The 15,090-nt window shown below is 43.3% G+C and overlaps 1 protein-coding gene across 1 annotated transcript in view; it reads right to left on the bottom strand.

The window, feature by feature from the left end:
• Nucleotides 1–15,090, bottom strand: part of LOC148508100 (uncharacterized) — a 186,045-nt gene that overhangs the window by 119,298 nt on the left and 51,657 nt on the right. The gene's annotated exons all lie outside the window — the stretch shown is intronic.

Below are 15,090 nucleotides of genomic sequence, written 5' to 3'. Positions count from 1 at the left end.
GCACCTGGATGGAGAAACGCGTAAAGGGACTTATACTTACCTATCACCAACCCTTGTGTACTTTTGAATCGGAGCACCCCACCTTGGATCCTGCCCAAGTGGCTTTTCCACTCTTTTCAACATCAACCGGCCGGCGCAGCTACTATCTGCGCTGCCCGTGTAATACAAGCCGCAGCTGTAAGACTTTTCTCCTTTAGAAACCAGACCAGCATTACATAAGGTGGAGACTAAGCTAAGCTGGGTAACCCGGACATTATCTGTACCTTATGCTGCTGAGGCTAATGTGTTTCAGACAAACAAGACAAGGGGAAGCTCTTGCAGACTACGTCCGGAGCAGAAATACATATAAGTGTAGGGGACTCCTTTATATTTAATAAGCATTTATGCATCTAGCTCCGTTTCTTATATACCAGGTGATTATGATTTTATTATGTGAAGTCAGGTGCCAATTTGTGTTATGTACTTTATATTATGGTCATAATTTACTTTTGTGGTGAGTACCCTTATATACCTACTTGCATGTGTGGTATCAATTTTGTATTTCTATGGATAGAGATGTCCAAGAGGAGCACCCCAGCTTTGCATTATTAAACATATTGGATTGGATGTGAGTGCAGGAATCTTTCCCTATTTTACTATTATGATTGAGCTCTTAGAAGCTTTTTTCTGACACCCATCACTTTATGTAAATCGTCAGTACTGCCTGTACTTTGATCAATATACAGTTTTCACCGCATTAGGATTTTTCTAAGGAAATTTATAGACTAATAATGGCTCACGGAGGAATTTTGTTTTGTGATGATGCATCACTTTTTCAAGCTGAGAAAAATACATTGACATTAACGGATGACGACACTGAAGCTATTTTGTTCAGTAAAGCGGATTATCAGGCGTTACCTGCAGAAACGGCTGTGGAATTATTCCATCGCCTGCTTCGTCTCAAAAGACATGAAATTGACCTCAATTTGCACGGGCAATTTTTGTCCGAATATTTCAGACGCAAAGAAATACCCCGCGGATTGAGGATCAGCAATATCCCCACCATCGGTCGCAATAATCCAGTATTTTGCGGCCGAAGGTGTGGGGTACTTAATAAATGCTCACTAGACTTGTTGCTACTTGTGATTGAAGAGGTGGGAGTTGAGCTAAAAAATATTAAGAATGAGATTGAACAATTTAATGGCACTTGTTTACCTAGTCTTAGTCAAGATAAAAGCCAAAATTGGCTGGATAGATTATCTGATCAAATTAATACCTATCAGAGGGATCTAGTGGCATTCAAAAGAAAGAAACTTAATACGGTCTCAAATGACTATAAAATGCACACGTGTACCGTTGGCTGATGGGGCGAAAACAATGACGGTAACAGGAGTGCTGGTAGACGCAGATGTCTTAGACCCCATATACAGTCTAAACAATTTGATACGATAGACTCCAGTGCACCTCCTTCTTCCTCTGATACAGACAACGTTGAGACATCATCTAATCATTTTTTAGAACAAGCTCCGAGCAATATGGTGGGGGAAGATACAAGTCTGCAAAAAGGCACAGGCCGCACCCAAGGAGAGGGGGCGGTGGGAAGAAGAAGCAGGAGAAGGAAGATGTAAATGTTGTCTTTAATTTGTCCACAGACCCTTTGGATAACGCGGAACTTTCATTGTCAGCAAAAGGATTATCGTTTGCTCAGTATTCTAGATGTAATAAACATGACTGGTCAGTTGATCTTTACAAATTTGGATGCAAATTACGGCTTTGTGAGCATTTTTCTGACACCAACGAGAATATAGAGCTGAATGCGCTGAAGAGACCTTCAACGTTTGACCCTGTTTCTACTAACTACAGTATTAAAACATTTTTGAGAATGACTGCAGTCGATGTTGCTAGGGGTCAAAATAAGAGTGTGTTTGACAATATTTCTACAGCTGAGAGACTAGCACTAAATAAATTGTGTAATAATCTTGACTTGGTGGTGAGGCAAGCTGACAAAGGGGGAGCAGTGGTGGTTATGGATTGGGTGGATTACAATGAGGAGATGCTTAGACAACTTAACGACAGTCACACCTATGAAAAACTGGTGAGCAATCCTACTGTTGGATATAAAAATCTGATAGCTCAAACATTGGCAATAGGGCGGAGTCAAGGTTGGTTGGATGAACAGGTATTTCACTATCTAACAGTTGATTTTCCAATATGCCCCATTATTTATCTGCTCCCAAAGATACATAAAACATTGATTAGACCCCCAGGGAGACCCATCATCTCCGCTAGGGGCTCCCTATTGCAACCAATTGCTATCTTCATTGATAAAATTTTACAACCATTGGTCGTGAAGATTTCCAGTTTTATCAAAGATACACAGCATTTTCTTTCTATACTTCAACAACTTGGCCCGGTGACTGATGACATCTTACTTGCTACACTGGATGTTGTATCATTATATACTATAATACCACATACAAGTGGGTTGGACACCATAAGAGGGGCACTCACCACCCAACCACATGCTAAAATTCCTACGGAGTTCATTCTGGATCTAGCGGGACTGGTACTATCAAAAAAAATTTTCATGTATGATGGCAATTATTATTTACAGCGGTCAGGAACTGCGATGGGTTCTAACTTGGCACCGGCGTATGCCAATCTCTACATGGCGGCTTTTGAAGAACAATACATTATTCCCAGATATGGACCAAGCATAATGGTGTTTAAACGTTTCATTGACGATATCTTTATTTTATGGAAGGGCAGTATTGAATCATTCTCTGAGATGGTTCAACAACTAAATGAACTCCCGCATCCGGTCAAATTCACGAGTACCGTGGATAAGGTTAAGATCAATTTCCTTGATGTCATGATCATCAGGATGGGCATTCATTGAAATATATGCTCTATAGGAAAAAGACAGACCGAAATACCCTACTGCATGCCCGGAGTTTCCATCCGCCGTCAATGAAAAATAGTCTCCCGAAAGCACAATTTCTTCGTGTTTTACGAAATACCAGCGATATAAACACTGTTGACCAACAATTAACCGATATGCGGGAAAGATTCTACAGATGTGGATATGATGAACACCTATTAGATTTGAACCTTGTACAAGCTAAACAAATTTACGCCGATAGTCAGCAGGTACAGACTGTGACCACCAAGAAAAGTTCTAGAATTATTTTTTCCACCCGTTTCAGTGATAAATCACACATTATTCGTAAATCTTTTAATAAGAGATGGACGATTCTTACCACAGATAATGATCTCAAAATGAAACATCTACCACCCCGTATGCTTGTGTTTCGGAGGAATCTGAATTTGAAACAACTATTGTTACGACCTATATCCTCACCGAATGTCACCAAAGGTACCGATTGGTTACTTCAACAAAAACTTGGATGTGTGAGCTGTAGAAGTTGTCTAACATGTAGGAGTCTTATGACAGGACCCACTTTTCCTCATCCCCATACTGGGAAAGATATCAAGATCCGTTACCGGTTGCATTGCCAGCTGGAGTTTGTGATTTATGTAGTTACATGTCCATGTAGTTTATACTATGTTGGACTTACAAGTCGTACATTTAGGTCATCCATCCATAGGTCATCCATCCGCTCAGCATTACAGGCACGTGTGACGGATAAACCTTTGGCCCGCCATTTTTTAAATGAGGAACATTAAGTGTCCATGCTGCAATGCCGGATTATCGATTGGGTTCCCCCATTGCCGAGAGGGGGCGAGCGTATTAAACTTTTGCATCAGAAAGAAAGTCGTTGGATTCGCTTTCTAGATACTGTTGCACCCAAGGGGCTTAATGAATTGAATCCATTATCTGTATTTTTGCCTTAGGTGATTTGTGTGGTTTGGACCACGTGTCGATTTGGTGTGGTGCTTTCTTATTTTTTATTATTTTCTATTATTTATTTTTTGTTTTTCTAATTTTTTCTTCAATTTTTTTCTATTATTTTTTCCTTTGAGTCCTATTCAATTGGTCTGATTTTCTTAAACTTATTTGTATTTACAAGTGAAAATGCTTCTTTGTTGCTAATTGTTTCATGTAATATTTTTTATGTATAATAGGTCCCAAAATATTTAATGTTTAGTTTGCTGATGCAGTATAATTTATTGTCTGTCCTATATGTGGTATCCATGGTCCTCCGCTGAGTTTGTAGCCCCTAGATACACATGAGCTTTGTTGCTGATTATTTTCCTTCCAGTTTGTTTTCGCTTGGTTGGTTGCCATGGTAACCTTTTCCCCAGGCCGCGCACGCGCTCCACCGTGTACTCCACGGGCTGGGCGTGTGTAGCCGGGTAATGTGTGCTGATCACACCCGCTGACCGCGTGACCCACCAGGAATGGTGCATCATCGGGGTGCGCAATGGCTGGACTGATACACGCGGCGCTGTGGTCGCGCCAGGAGTGGTGCTGCCGCGACGCGCGCGTGCTGGCTCCACATGTGAGTGTGCACCACCAGGTGTATCGGATGCTGGGGTAAGTGGCCGGCACGTTTTTTCAGCTTGATATGCAATCATGTTAATTGATGGGTGTATTTAGCGGGGGACCTGGGAGACTGCATTTTGTATGTACTGTACGGCTGTAAGGACGTTTGTTGCTATCAGTCCCTTTGTGAACCCGATTGCCTTTGCTGACTATTGGATTGCATTGCCTTGATAATGGTCTGTACACAGACCGAAACGTTGGTGACCTCTCTGCAACCTATTTTCCACCTTACTGCATTAACAAACACGTTGTTGGATCTGAACATGTGGTGAGTGCCCTTATATACCTACTTGCATGTGTGGTATCAATTTTGTATTTCTATGGATAGAGATGTCCAAGAGGAGCACCCCAACTTTACATTATTAAACATATTGGATTGGATGTGAGTGCAGGAATCTTTCCCTATGTTACTTTATATTATGGTCATAATTTACTTTTTTAAGAGACCAAAAATCTCTTTTATATAAAAAAAATATATCTTTTTCTCTATAGATTGTGTTTTGTAACAATGTTTGAGCGCCCCCTGTGATATACTATTTTATTAAGTTATAGTAGAGTCTAAATAATGACTAAGCAAACTACATGTAGGTGGTATTTAGTGATGGAGTCTATGTAGTGCTGTCACTCCATACATTATAGTCACCCGTAAACAGAGTACAACAGTGGGAATTGGATACGGCGCAGTGAGAGCATAGATCACAGCGCAATCAGTCACCAGGAGCGTCTGCAGGTCACTTATAAAGAGCTAATAACACTAACTATATATGATGGTAGCGTGATAACACTGTAACTGTATATGATGGTAGTGTGATAACACTGTAACTGTATATGATGGTAGTGTGATAACACTGTAACTGTATATGATGGTAGCGCAATAACACTGTAATTGTATATGATGGTAGCGCAATAACCAATCTGGGGAGCTCATCCTAGCTGGAGTTTCTACATCCTCACATCCTTCCCTATAGTTCCTACCAATTGGTGTTTATTGCGCTACCATCATATACAGTTAGTGTTATTGTGCTACCATCATATACAGTTAGTGTTATTGTGCTACCATCACATACAGTTACAGTGTTGTGCTACCATCATATACAGTTACAGTGTTATCAGCTCTGTATATATGACCTGCAGCCACTCCTGGTGACTGATCGCAGTGTGGTCTATGAGCCGAACGCTCTGACCAGAGCGCTCGCTCTGAATCAGGGCCCTCCTCCATGAAAATGGAGCGGCCTCCCGGCCGCTCGCATAGCTGTGGGTAACCACCCACAGCATATGCGAGTGTCCATGATGATGGTCGTGATGGTCTTGACCATCGCGACCATCGGCTTGCGACGGAGACCCTGCGGTAGGGTCTCGCTGCCGCAAGCCCTGGAGTGATTTTGGCTCTATCAGAGCCAAAATCACTCCCACTGACATCACTAGTGATGTCAGTGGGGCCGGCTTCAGACGGTAGGCGTTCCCATGAGAACGCCTCCGTCTGGCAGGCACTCCCCCGGCACGCCCACCAAAGGGGGCGTGCTGTCAATCAACATCGACAGCACGCCCACTTTGGTGCGAGACCCGGAGCGATGGAGAGCCCGTCGCTCGCCGGGTCTCGCGCATGCGCACGATGGAGCTTCCTCCATCGTGCGCATTTGCAGTGGGGGAACATCGACCCGCTTGCGAGCATCCTGCGCTCGCGAGCGGGTCTGAATGACCCCCTATGCTCTCACCATTTTATTCACCTATATCACATTTATATGCTCATTTATATGCTTGAGATAGAAAATAGCTGCTGAATATATTACACTATGGCCGATTGATACAATTAATGTATATTATTTAGGTACTGCTTAGGGTGCATCAATCCGAAATACTGTAACAGCTGTGTATATTAATGTAAATAATAAAAGCTTTTGTGTCATACATTGGATGTACCATTTATTCCCTATAAACTAGATTCAGAGAACACAGATTGAACATAGTAAAGGGTCACCAGCCGCACAATGTGTCGCAGCACTTAGCTACCAATCACAGCTGTGCTCCTGAAGGCCTGTCACACGTAGGGGTGCACCATGTGAGGAGGACAAGCAGGGGCGCAGACAGGCTCAGGAACCTATGTGCTAAAGAGGCATTATGGGTGTTTACATTACAAACCTTGTTCCCACAGGGGCTCAGTGATACTATAGATTATGAGTCCTGTGCTTAGATGTCGGTGTAGTCAGCCTGGTCAGCTGGACCCGTATATGGGGCCATAACTGCAACTCTTTCTGTACAAATAGGGGTTACATGACTTGTGTGCGGAGTCTGTTACCCGTAATGTTCAAATAAACAACAATATTGCTAAAGAAGTTAAAACCATTGATATTGTCATCGGTGTGAAAAAATGCCTTTGGGATGTTAAACCCACATCAGAGATTGCTTACGTTGTTGTAAAACACCGTCAAGACAAAATATCCAGCAAGTTGATACGGCAAGGAGCAGAGCCGCCCAGCCAACATATGAGTTGCACGCTGACAAGGTGGATGCACTTTGGATCACGTAAGCCTTCAAACTAAATCAAGAGAAGGACACAGGTTATGACCTTATTGCATGCATGCATGTTGCTCCTTTTCTCCACTATTGGAATATAATCACCATTCACCATACCGATATCCCCAAAAAACATATGGGGTATAATCTTTTTTTCTGTGTAATATGGAATCACAATATTAATTGTGACGTATGCTGGACCATATGTATATATTTGTTTTTATAAAAAAATTTCTGGACTAAGAAAAACGTTCTAACTAAATTTTATGACACGTGAATATCTATGGTTCTCAGCACAACTTGCTGGATATTTTGTCTTTACGGTGTTTTATAACAACGTAAGCAATCCCTGATGTGGGTTTAACATCCCAAAGGCATTTTTTCACACCGATGACAATATCAATGGTTTTAACTTCTTTAGCAATATTGTTTTTTATTTGAACATTTGTCATTACTGTACTCTAACTACTTATTGATGCATTCACGGTCTTTATGTCATTGTAATTTATGTTTTTTAATTTTATATATTTTTATACATACCATCTTTTATCTTTCTTTTTTTTCTATTTTATCTCTGTGTATTATGTTATATTAAATTTATTTACATTTTTGATGAGCACCAATATATTTATGTTCTTATATTGTTTTGTATTTATGGGAATCCAGCAAATTTCCCACCAATATAAAGGCTGCTGTCATATATGTGTCTATAACACAATTTGATTTTGTGTAAGGTCTTCACACCCTCTTTAGAAGTTAGCGCCCTTACTTTTTCTTTGTGATCCGTATTCCCCACATGTGTAGGTAAAACAATACCAGGATGAAATAAATAACTGATAGAAGAGACCAGCCTACAATGATGGAATGTGCAGGATAAGACATGTAATTCTCTCTGTATTTAGGTCTGTTCAGCATTAATAGATGCACCACTAAGACACATTGCGGTTAGAGTGGTGTGACTAGTGGTATATTTCCTGTAATAGGTAAAGAAGATACATGTGGTAGTGTTTGTAGGTGTAATAATAATAATAATTTTATTTATATAGCGCTTTTTTCCTGTAGGACTCAGTATTTTTAAAGACATCAGAAAACATGGTACATTGTACAGTGTAGAGTAGTGGTTCAAATTTATGTCTACTATACAAGAGGTAATAGGTTCGAGGCCAAGTAAGAACTTATGGGGGAAAAATACAATAGAAATCCTTATATATTATAGTCACATGATGTAATGATATACATGACTAACAACTAGTTTAATCTCAACTATAAACGTTTTCTCATATTTCTTTACGTTTTTATTTTTTTCGTATACCAGTGAACTTTACCATATTATGATAAAGTGTAATATGTGGATCTAATAACATGGGGGAAAATAGAACTAGATTGTATAAAAGTACCTAAATATGACAAGTATATTGTTGACTATTAAATGATTAAAAAAAGAAATTGGAATAAACATGAATGAGTCATATGACAGTGGCTTTGATGATAGGGAAAATAGAATATAATAACTCAATAGAAATAGGTCTGATATGAGCCCACCTACTGTGAAGTGACAGAGCAGTGGTAGAGAAAAGGTTTAGGAAGTACAAGGTGGCGAGTTCATGTCCTGGGAAAGAAAGTGAGAAATATATATACATATTATTTAAATAACAGTGTTCAAGTTTATTATTCAATTTCTTTTTTTTTACTATGTATAGTGTCGTGGATGCTGTATCTATTTTTTCAAATAATATCAAATGTTAGTAACCATCAGTGGCGTAACTAGGGTATTTGGAGCCCAGGGCAAATTTGAAAAGGGAGCCCCCCCCCCCCCAACATCCCGATATGTGCGCGCGCCGAAGGTGCGCGTGTAAAAAAAAAAATGGGCGTGGTCACTTAAAAATGGGGCGTGTTAACGACACACCCCTTTATTTTCACGCTGAACATTCCTATCCATATGCACCTTAACCCCAGTAGTACCCCTTATACAGTACCCCCAGTATGCAGTTGTGGTCCCTCTTATGCAGGCCCATAGTAGTGCCCCTTATACAGTATCCTCAGTAGTTGTCCCCCTTATACAGCCCCCAATTAGTTCCCCTTAGTGCCCCCAGTAGTGGTCCCCCCAAATGCAGTGCCCTATGTAGTGTTCCCCCTTATGCAGTGCCCCCAGTAGCAGTCGCCACAATGCAGTGCACCCAGTAGTGGTATCCCCTTATGCAGTGCCCTTTATATAGTGCCCCCAGTAGCAGTCCCCCCCTATGCAGTGCCCTTTATATAGTGCCCCCAGCAGTAGTCCCCCCCCATGCAGTTTTCCCAGTAGTGGTCCCCCTTATGCAGGCACCCAGTAGTGATCCCCCCCATCTAGTGCCCCCTGTAGTGGTCCCCGCAGTGCCCCTAGCAGTAAGCCCCTTATATAGTGCACCCAGCAGTAGTCCCCCCGCCTCCAATGCAGTGCCCCCACCCCAGTAGAGGTCCCCCCCAGTGGTAGCCACCCCCCTCCCCCGTTGTGCCCTCAGTAGTGCTGACAGGTTTTTTAAAAAATATATATATATAAAAACATACTTACCTGAATCCACGCTGCTGCTCCGGACCGCGACACCTCTCCCGCCGCCGCCCGCCAGTCCTCCCGGGCTGGTGCGCTCAGCATAATAGGAGAGACGTCATGATGTCATGACGTCTGTCCCATTACCCACTGCAGGAGCCGGACGGAAGTCCGGCTCTTGCAGTGGGTGCTGCAGCAGTCAATGAGAGTCTATCTGACTCTCATTGGCTGCTGTTTAACAGACACATCGCCGCCAGCGCTGGCGGTGATGTGTGTGTTATGCACAGCCTGAGCCCGCCTCCTGGCGTTATTGGGCAAGCGCTCAAGGGGAGGGAACGGGCTCAGGTGTGCAGCACAGGACCGGCGCTGGAAGCCTAGCACCGGTCCTGTGTAAATGTGTAGCGCTGACCGCACTCACTGCGGTCGGCGCTACACTGGTGGCCAACTAGGGTGGGCCGGACCCACGGCGCCCAGGGCACGCACCCTGCTCGCCCTGCCCTTGTTACGCCACTGGTAACCATGACTTTTATCTGAAGCGTAGATTTAATGGAAACTTATACCCCTTTCAGACATACGACGGGAAATTTCCTGCTCAGAACTGGATTTTCTCCCTAGTGAAAGCCCGGGTATTTATTTATTTCCTGGGTACAGTTTTTACCCGGGAAATTCATGGGTAGACCCCTCTCAGACATAAGCAGGGTTTTTCAGTATTAGGGGGGGGGGTTGTGGCAAAAAAAAGGACAATATACATATATATATATACATACACACACACGGCCAGGGCTCTGTACTAGGGACAGAGCTGCTTGTGTCTTTGTGTCCGGCGGCTGCTCAGTCCTCTCCGGGCAGCCTGTAGCTGGAGTGGGAGGGGGGTAATGTAGAAGAATGGTTGGATTAGGTCTATTTGCCTGGCAGCTGCTTCTTCCCCTCTGCAGCCACCGGGCATACATGAGTGGGTGGGCAGATAGCGGCCAGCTTAAACAGCAGGCAGCCGGCCAATCAGGAACTGTTTGGTGGAACCCGGGAGTACAATCCTGGATTTCACCATTCAGACATAAGCAGGGTAATTCCCTGGTCAATTGGAGTTTCGGCTACCTGGGAACGTGTTCCCGGGTAGGTATAATTTTATAAACACCCGTATGTAACTTGACTTAAGGAGGTGGATCAATATAGGTGAGGAAAAGTCATTTAAATCAGGATATTCTATCTTAAGGCTAACAAGCCCCCAGAAATAGTTAGAAAATGTGATTAAAATATACTGCACCATTTTTTATGTCCATCAATTATTTAATCAATAAAGTTAGCTTTGTAAGAAATTGTTAATGTCCCGTGTTTTTTTGGGGGGTGATTTATGAGCAATAATCCTGACCTTCTGTTTGCACATATATTTAATACATATATATTTTTTGGGTGGTTTTACAGATTTTCTAATAAAATCTCAATATACTGTATATGGACAGTATTTGCCTCAGAGCTAATGTGTGTGTGTCCGTGTGTGTGTGTGTAATAATATATATATATATATATATATATATATATATATATATATATATATATATATATATGAAATCACAAACCCTCAATGCGCTATGTGCAAGTGTAGTATGTAAAACACTGTCTGTTTTCAGAGTAAATAATGTGCTTACATTCAATCTGTATAATTATGCTTATCTCAATTTCAATTTGTTTCATTTGTAGCCAAATTTCCTCAGGGATAGCGCTATCCCTGAGGATGTTTGGCTACAAACGAAACGCGTTGGGGGTTCCTGTTTGCTATCCTTCAAGTCTACACCCCTAAGGCAATACCACGGAGATCTCCTGAATAGATTGTAAGCTTGCGAGCAGGGCCCTCTTACCTTTATGGTAAGAGGGCCCTGCTACCCAGTTTTGTTCTATTAATATTTCCATTTGTAAGGCGCAACGGAATATGCTGCGCTATATAAAAAACGTAATAATAATTTGTGCCCATCCAATCTATAGAGAATTTATGATGTCAGGCACTGATGTTGGACGAGAAGGCCTGGCTCGCAATCTCAGTTCCAGGTCATCCCAAAGGTGCTCAATGGGGTTGAGATCAGGGCTCTGTTTGGGCTAGTCAAGTTCTTACACATTGAACTCATCAAACCATGGGCCTGATTCAGAGCCGGACGCAATTAGCGCTCGCTTGTACAGAAAAAGGGGGTGGCTATTCAAATGAACCGTTCGCTCCTTGCGGTCTGTTGACGCCTCCATGTCTGAACGAGCGAACAAAACATGCGGACGTTTATTTGAAAAAAACGCCCCCTGGCCGCTCGCATCATACGTCATGTCCGCTATTTATTAGATTAATCGAGTACATCGATCAGCGTATAAACTGCTCGCTATTCTTGTGGTTGGTTTTTCCTACCACTATATTGCGAGCAGTTCTGGCTATAAAACAACCAAGTGACGTGGTCAATGACGCTGCTGTATTAATTATGCACACCCATAAAACGCCCGTTTTGACCTTTAAGCACGCCTGCGTTCGGATCTCCACTCCCCGTTTTCAAGCACCTTCCCCTGTTACCACCCACATACGCCTCATTCTGTCACTCAAAATAGCAGGCGTTCGCTATATAGCGAACAAATGATTTTCAGCCGCACTGACTGGTTCGCGCATGCGTATTAAAAACCGTACGCATGCGCAGATGGGCGAACATCGTTCGGAACGAGCGTACTGCCGCTTACGAGCGCTCTGAATCAGGCCCTATGTCTTTATAGTCTTTGCTTTGTGCACTGGTGTTGCCACAAAGTTGGAAGCACAGTATTGTCCAAAATGTCTTGGTATACTGTAGCATTAGGGATGCCATTCAGTGGAGATATGGGGTCTAGCCCAAACCTTGAAGAGCAGCCCCATACCATTAACCATCCACCGGATTTCACAATTGGGACAATGCATTTAGGCAGGTAACGTTCTCCCGGCATCCGCCAAACTCAAATGCGCCCATCTGACTGCCAGAGAAGTGTGATTCGGCTCTCCACAGAACACGTTTCCACGGTCCAGTGTCTGTGTGCTTTACACCACTCCATCTGACACTTGGCATTGGACTTGGGGATGTGAGGCTTGCATGCAGCTGCTCGGCCATGGAAACCCCATTCCATTAAGCTCCTGCCGCACAGTCTTTGTGCTTACATTAAAGCCAGTGGAAGTTTGGAACTTTTCAACTATTAATCAGCAGAGCGTTAGTGACACTTACGCACCATGTGCCTTAGCAGTCGTTGACCCTGCTCTGAATTTACGTGGTCTTCCACTTCGTGGCCGAGTTGCTGTTGTTCCTAAATGCTTCCACTTTCTAATATTACTTAAGCTACATACACACACAACGATTTTGTTACCAATGTTTTTATGAACTATTTTCTGTCAGATTATCTGTCAGATTTTTTAAAGTGTAATGAACGATTTTTTTTTTAACTCCAAACGATTTTTGCATATTCCCTTAATGAAAATCGTTCAGTTGGTCAGTCTGACTGAACTACAAATGTGAACGCGCATGAACGGTAATCGTTCATCGTTTTAGCTCTGAAAGTGAACGATTTTTTTCAATGATTGAACTATAAACGATATCTTTATCGATAATCGTTCAAAAAATCAGTGTGTATGCAGCTATACAGTTGACCGTGGAATATCTAGCAGGGATGAAATTTCACGAACAGTCTCATTGCAAAGGTGGCATCTTATCACAGTACCACGTTTCCTATCACAGTACCATAGTGGCAGCCTAACACAGTACCATGGTGGCATCCTATCACAGTACCACGCTTCCTATCAGTACCATGGTGGCATCCTATCACAGTACCTCGCTTCCTATCACAGAACCACGCATCCTATCACAGTACCACGCATCCTATCACAGTACCACGCTTCCTATCACAGAACCACGCTTCCTATCACAGTACCATGGTGGCATCCTATCACAGTACCACGCATCCTATCACAGTACCACGCTTCCTATCACAGAACCACGCTTCCTATCACAGTACCATGGTGGCATCCTATCACAGTATCACGCTTCCTATCACAGAACCACGCTTCCGATCACAGTACCACGCTTCCGATCACAGTACCACGCATCCTATCACAGAATCACGCTTCCTATCACAGTACCATGCATCCTATCACAGTACCACGCATCCTATCACAGAACCACGCTTCCTATCACAGTACTATGGTGGCATCTTATCACAGTACCACGCATCCTATCACAGTACCACGCTTCCTATCACAGTACCACGTATCCTATCACAGAACCACGCTTCCTATCACAGTACCATGGTGGCATCCTATCACAGTATCACGCTTCCTATCACAGTACCGCACCTACAGTCACTGAGCTCTTCAGAATGACCCATTTTGTATCACAAATGTTTGCAAATGGTGGCTGCATGGCTAGGTGCTTGATTTTATACACCTGTGGCAATGGGTCTGATTGTAACACCTCAATTTAATAAATAACAGATGTGGCTAAATACTTTTGTCCATATAGTGTATATATTCCTGCCAGCTGTAAGAGAGCAATAAGCCTGAAAGCTCTTTAATTCAGTGTCCCAAATAAACGTACCACATCCCATTACTGACCCTCAGAGATCACAATAACACCTATAGAGGCATTAGATGCCTATACGTCCACAGACACTCTGTAATGGGGTCTCATGTGTATTAGTACATGATACAAGGCCGGGCCTGGGCTCCCTATTACTACATCATCCTGTGGGATGGAGCAAAGCAGGACACCTACAGTATATACACACAGGCACTCTGTAATAAGGTCCCATGTGTATTACTACATGATACAAGGCCGGGCCTGGGCTCCCTATTACTACATCACCCTGTGGGATGGAGCAGAGCAGGACACCTATAAGCCCACAGGCACTCTGTAATGAGGTCTCATGCGTATTACTACATGAAACAAGTTCAGGCCTGGGCTCCCTATTACTACATCACCCTGTGGGATGGAACAGAGCAGGACACCTATATACACACAGGCACTCTGTAATGAGGTCTCATGTGTATTACTACATGATACAAGGCCAGGCTTGGGCTCCCTATTACTACATCACTCTGTGGGATGGAACAGAGCAGGACACCTATATACACACAGGTACTCTGTAATGAGGTCTCATGTGTTTTACTACATGAAACAAGTTCAGGCCTGGGCTCCCTATTACTATATCACCCTGTGGGATGGAGCAGAGCAGGACACCTATGCACACACAGGCACTCTGTAATGAGGTCTCATGTGTATAACTACATGATACAAGGTCAGGCCTGGGCTCCCTGTTACTACATCACCCTGTGGGATGGAGCATAGCAGGACACCTATATACAGGGGTGAAGTATGTAAAGTGACTGGACTCCGCAACATCCTGAGAGAGCTGCAACTTACCACTGAAAGAAAATGGCCACCAGAGACCTCAGAGGGGGCGTGTCCAGAGGAGGAGAGACGCTCAGCGAAGCCAGACCCTGCAGGAAAGGCGCGCTGAGCTGAGGGGAGGAGCTGCTTAAACAGGGAAGCTTACTCCCCTGTCTGGTGATTAACCCCTGGGACGC

Source organism: Taudactylus pleione, unplaced genomic scaffold (assembly GCF_031769625.1).
Source record: "Taudactylus pleione unplaced genomic scaffold, aTauple2 ptg000377l, whole genome shotgun sequence".
Lineage (NCBI taxonomy): Eukaryota > Metazoa > Chordata > Amphibia > Anura > Myobatrachidae > Taudactylus > Taudactylus pleione.
The sequence above is the reverse complement of the archived record's forward strand: the minus strand, read 5'-3'. Positions and strand labels throughout refer to the sequence as shown.